This window comes from Coturnix japonica, unplaced genomic scaffold (assembly GCF_054131305.1).
Source record: "Coturnix japonica strain WE unplaced genomic scaffold, WE-NBRP24 Scf050, whole genome shotgun sequence".
In the NCBI taxonomy this organism is placed as follows: domain Eukaryota; kingdom Metazoa; phylum Chordata; class Aves; order Galliformes; family Phasianidae; genus Coturnix; species Coturnix japonica.
This window is the reverse complement of record NW_028188953.1, coordinates 880812-886945: the sequence shown is the minus strand read 5'-3', so window position 1 is coordinate 886945 and position 6134 is coordinate 880812. Positions and strand designations below refer to the sequence as shown.

At 45.0% G+C, this 6134-nt stretch overlaps 1 protein-coding gene and 1 long non-coding RNA gene across 3 annotated transcripts in view; one reads left to right on the top strand and one right to left on the bottom strand.

Annotated features, from left to right (window-relative positions):
- LOC146752165 (uncharacterized) overlaps positions 1-6134 on the top strand; it is a 187561-nt gene that overhangs the window by 9579 nt on the left and 171848 nt on the right. The window lies entirely within an intron of this gene.
- Positions 4313-6123, bottom strand: LOC146752182 (uncharacterized). The gene is made up of 2 exons (XR_014940946.1): positions 5498-6123; positions 4313-5454 (listed from the first exon to the last, which is right to left on the bottom strand). It is a non-coding gene; the product is annotated as an uncharacterized LOC146752182 (long non-coding RNA).

Here is a 6134-nt window from a genome sequence, read left to right as displayed (position 1 = left end):
CAAGTGCAACATCCTGCCCCACAAGTGCCACTTCCTGCCCCACGAGTGCCACCACCTGCCCCACAAGTGCCACCTCCTGCCCCACTACAACCATCTCCCGCCCCACAAGTGCCATCTCAATCCCCACAAGTGCCACCTCCTGCCCCGCAAGTGCCACCACCTGCCCCACAAGTGCCACCTCCTGCCCCACAACATCCACCTCACACCCCACAAGTGCCACCTCCTGCTCCACAAGTGCCACTTCCTGCCCCACAACTTCCACCTCCTGCCCCACAAGTGCCACCACCTGCCCCACAACTTCCAACTCCCTCCTGACAAGTACGAACTTCTGCCCTGTCATCAATTTATAAGCAATGAGCCAATAACGTTCCAATTATAAACTTTTATTAATTGTAGCGGGTAAAACAAAAAGGCAATTCAGCGCTGGACGACAGGGGGATTATCGTTCCTCCAACTGCCGCGACTTCCCGTCCCTTGCAACTTCTTTTGTATTGTCCATCCCGAGCATATTGTCCTTTAATTGGTCGGTCGTGATCGTGCCACTTGGTGTGTCGTTCCTTGGTTGGTCCTTCCGTGAAACTTTGTATCCATCGGGGCGCGCTTTGCCTGTAACTATGCAGAGTACACAATCTACCCATAAAATTAGAGTGCTCTGCAACCCTTGTGGCCTCCATATTCCACCATCACATCCCGGTCCTAATGAACAAGCACTCCACCACAATGCTACCACATCCCGGTCTTAATGAGCAAACATTTTATCACAGTCCCCCCTTTTATTGTACTATTTTGTTTTGCTCATTAAACCGTTTTAGTTCTTGTCGACTCCATTCTAGAGCATCCTCTTCTGGTTCCCCATCAAGGGGTTCATATCTTTCTCTAATTACCATTAGGTGGGCTGCCTCTAGCCTGTTCTTAACGATAACGATTAGTCTATTTAAAATACAGGGTCCAAAGGTCAAACCTAATATTATCATAATAACTGGTCCCATTATTGTGGATAATAATGTAGTGAACCAGGAGGAACCATTAAACCAACTCTCATACCAACTTCTTTGAGACTCCTGGGCTCTTTTTCTTTGTTCTAACTGTTTTCTTAGTTCAGCCATTGTATCTATTGCTACCCCCGTTTGATCAACGTAGGTGCAACATTGTTCTTTAAGAGCCACACATAGTCCCCCTTGCTGCAATAGGAGAAGATCCAACCCCCTTCTATTTTGTAACACTACTTCTGATAAAGACCGTACCGATTTTGTAAGCGCATCAATGGCTTCATCTATTTTCTGTAGATCTTCATCCACAGATTGTCTAAGGTTTTTCAGTCCTTGTGGCTGGTTTATTAAAGATGCTACTCCGGTCCCCAGCCCGGCCCCTCCTATAGTTAATAGCATTGCAACGGTTAGGGCTGTGAATGGCTCCCTTTTAATCAGGTGATGTTCAGAGGTTTCTTGTTGACTGATCACATAATCTTTAGGGTGATATATGATTCGTGGAACTATAATTACTTGTTCACAGTAATTGGTGGTTTGATTAAATATCTTAGTCGATAAGCATGTAGTGACCCCTAATTTGGCACATATCCATTTAGCATTGACTGCGGGTAGGAGCCAGTCTGAGGGTTTCTCCTGACTTTGTAGTTCTATAGTTTTATTACATAGATGTCGTTTTTCTAGAGGTATAGTTCCCACACACACACCATTTCCAGTAACATGTGCTAGAGTTATCCCTGGAACATTAGGCCTTCCCTTTTTCCATAGGCACTCTGCTGGGTTAGTCCCATTTCTTCTCCTAATCTTCGCTACGGATCCTATTGCTTCATAAAAAGGGGTCTTATATCATAGCATAGCCAACACTCCTTAGTTAATTCTGGGTGGGTGTTGTTTAACACCTTGAAACTAGACTGAATTATTTTCCAAAGGGTGCCATATTCAGTAATATAAGGGTTTGCTTCGGTCGGGCCTACAGTAACAGCTTCTGTCTTATTCTGATTGTTATTTATTACTACGTTAGGTCCTATACCTATTGGGGGGTCTGGCGGAACTCTTTCTTTTTTAATAAGGAAATGGCCCCCTTGGTCTCTTCCAGGCTCCCACATTCGTACCCCCCAAGTCTTTCCTATCCACCACACTGTGTTTTCTGTTTTAAGGATTTTTATCTCTAAATGTTGGCATGTTCCTTCACTACCGATACCAGAGTCAGTCCCATAAGTCGGAGGTGTACAACCTGAGGGACCCCAACTAATTGTTATATATTCATCTCGTCCCCCCCCTGGCAGAAATCCCAGTGAAACCGTTTCACAACCCCAGTATCCACAATAATATTCCCCTGGGTAATTACAATAACTTTTCCCTGGATTTGATGCTGGGCAAGCATAGATTGCCTTGCGATTCAGGCATGGTTGTGTTGGTACTAGGTCACATACTTGACTTTTAAGGATGGGAGCGCCTGGGGTCACGTCTGTGCTTATCACCTTCTGATCTTCCCATCTGATTAGGGACCACTTAAATGGCTCATGTGTCTGTACCTCTGTACCCCAACCCTCATTAATGAGACTTAATATTATTATCAATTGAGCTAGTTTTAGATAGGCAGTTTTCCCACTGCAGTTGTGAGTCTTTAATTGTTCGGGGGAGTTATTTCCAGTCTTGGGGTATCTTCTGGATCCTAAATCTTTGGATTCATTCATAATGGAGCAGACCCCTCCACATGTTTTATCTCCTCTGCCTCGCCCATCGACTCGGTTGCCTCGAGCCATGGGGTGTATAATCTTCTCGGCAGCAAGAGTATTCTTCAGGAGGGGCTGGTTTTGCTTCCCTTTTAAGTGGGTCTTTGGGGTACTGCACCCTATTCTTTTTCCCACTGGTTAACACTTAAGTGATGCTGGTAAGGATCCAAATTCACCCCCAGGTTTACCCCCTTCTATTAAAATTTCCACGGCCACTCTGAAGGCTAATAACCAATTTGTGTATCCCTGTTTTCGCAGTGGGTCCACTACCTTTCTAAAACATATCCCAACAGTTGCATTCACAATAGTCAAAATATTCCCTTCTACATTAAATTCTATACTGATACGTTTATACAATCATTGTTAATTCATGTTCTCATTTTCCTTGACGGAGGGTTTCGTGACAGTTTTACTTTCAAATCACCCGCTGGACTAGTGACTCTCCATTCGTGATTTTGTACTGGACCCTTAACACGACTAGCATGTGTCCATCCTTTTTCAGCAGTTCTGATGGCAGTATTGGTAGTCAATAATACCAGATAGGGACCTTCCCAGCGAGGCTGCAGTGTGGTTTCTCTCCAGGTCTTTATCAGAACCCAATCTCCAGGCTTTATCTGATGGAGGGTAATGTCAAGGGGGGGTCTTTGAGTCAATTGTCCCTTTTTCCACAATTCCTGTTTATACTTCATTAATTCCGTGATATAAGCTTGAATGTTCTGATCTACCACCCCCGGGTGATCTTTAGGGGTTCCTGCATCATATGGCATTCCGTATAACATTTCGAAGGGAGATATTCCTATGTTTAGGAACCTGGGCCCTAAGGTTTAAGAGGGCAAGGGGAATGCATTTTATCCATGAGAGCTTAGTTTCTAGTGTTAATTTGGCCAATTGCTTTTTTAGTTCCCCATTCATTCTCTCTACTCGCCCTGAACTCTGTGGGTGCCAGGGAGTATGTTCTTCCCATTTTATTCCCAAGGCTTCAGCTATATTTCTAGTGATTCTTGATGTAAAGTGTGGTCCTTGATCTGAATCTATTACTTCTGTTACCCCATACCTAGGGATGATTTGTTCGAGTAATATTTTTGTTACTACCTGAGCTGTTGCTTTAGTTGTGGGGAATGCCTCTACATAATGTGTGAGGTGGTCTATTATGACTAATACATATTTATATCTTCCTACTTTAGGAAATTCGGTATAGATAGTGCCCTCTTTTCCCTGTAATCTTTTTAGTGCCTGTAAAACAGCATACAGCTCGCAAGCTTGAGCTGACCAAGTGTTACTCAAGGGTCCTGATTCCAATACCCGGAGGGTCTTTCCATCTACTATTGCATAACCTGATCTTCTCTTTCCCTCCACTACTCTAGAGGATCCATCCACAAATAATTTTTCCCCTTCTCTTAATTCTTCTTCCCTGCCCAATCCTGTGTTAAAACCCCATACGCTGTACCACTGTCTATGTTAACGAATAAATAAAAGGGTCTTTTTAAGTCAGGCAGGCTCAAGACAGGGGCATTGATGAGATCCTCCTTCAGCTTTTGTAGATTCTCTTCATCTTGTCTATCCCACTTTATTAATCCATCGGTACTGAGCTTTTGATATAGGAACTTTACTTTACTGCTATAATTTTCAATCCATTGTCTACAATATCCCACTAATCCCAGCAATTGTCTTATTTGTCTCTTATTGCTTGGCGACATCAGGGACAATATTCCTTGTATGCTTTCAGGATCTATCTTCTTTTCTCCTTTACTCAGGTAATGCCCTAGATATCTAACCTCCTCTTCCACAAATTGCAATTTCCTTTTTGATACTTTAAGTCCCTTCAGTCCCAAAAAGTTCAGCAATTTAATACTTTCTTTCCGAACCTTTCCCTCATCCTCTCCAGAATCATACCTCTCTCTTCTGCTGTGAACAGTATACTTAGAATAGATTGTAGTTCCTCCCAGGTATCCTAAGAACTGATCTACTCTGTCTGCCACCCCCAGGGGATCTTCTAGTATATTACCCATTTCCTTCTTAAAATCTCTAACATCCCCTGAATTTAAGGGCACTGATATAAACCCCATCTGAGGTTGTGGACCTCCCATGGGCATTTCTCTTAAAGGGTAGAGGTTATTTTGTCATGCCTTTGCCCGTGTCACAGGCCCTCCCCCTTCTATCTTTTGTACTTCTCCCTCTCTCGAATCCATCTGCCCATGATCCAACTGAGGAGGAGAAGGTAGGGGAATTGCTGGTGGTAAAGCATATGGTGGGGGTCCCACTAAGGCCTCCTCTTCCCTTCGAGGCTTACGTTTTTCGACATCTTTTTCTGTTCGTGTCAAATTAAAAATGGGGACTCCTAAACCCTCCGGGCGAGTGACCCATACTGCTGCATAGTCACTTTCTTCTTGATTGAAAGGGGTTTTGGAGTTTACCCAAAAATTTAATTGCTGTTGTACCCAATCTTCATTAGAACCATACTTAGGCCACCATACTGCCGGGCCAATTTGTTGTCCGCTCCAAATTTCTACACAATAATAAATCATCTTTGCCTTATCTTTATTTCTTGTTCCTGGATAGTGCGTCCAGGCACTTAGCATGAACCCTAGAGGTGAGTCCTTAGGAATGGATGGTCGTTTAGAAGGGGTGGATGGTTTAGTTTTACACTGCCCCATCTCGTTCTTTACTTCTTGCTCTCTTGTTTTATTCAACGTCTGTAGCTCCCCCTAGTGCCCGTAGCTCTAGGGGAACACCTAATAGTAATCATCCCTAGTGCCCGTAGCTCTAGGGGAACACCTAATAGTAATCCTCCCTAGTGCCCGTAGCTCTAGGGGTTGTGGTGGTGAAAAGGTCCCGCTTATACCCTGTACCCACCCTTCGGCGTGCCCTCACTCAGTGTTGCGTTCACTCACTTCCCCCAGGTCGTGGCCCACGCCCTCGCGGGCAATGGGAACCGCACTACTGTGGGGTCCACACTCGCTCGGATTAGTGCCGGCTGCCGGCCCCCCTTCACAAGCACACAACACTCGCCACACGCCGGATTCCCAACCCAGACCGGACTATACTCACCTGTCCTGCGTCTTCGTCCGGACATTCGTGCACGAAATTTAAAGGGTTAACCGGTTTTTCCTTGCCTTTGTGTTTTAAATTTCGGATTGTCGGCGGGAGTAGGGCGGGAGGATAGGAGCCGAGGCCGCCTATTTAGGCGGGGCGCCCCCCTCAGGCTCCTCGTACCTACGCCAGTATTCCCGTCCGAGTCACGGCGCCAAATTGTCATCAATTTATAAGCAATGAGCCGATAATGTTCCAATTAGAAACTTTTATTAATTGTATCGGGTAAAACAAAAAGGCAATTCAGCGCTGGACGACAGGGGGATTATCGTTCCTCCAACTGCCGCGCCTTCCCGTCCCTTGCAACTTCTTTTGTATTGTC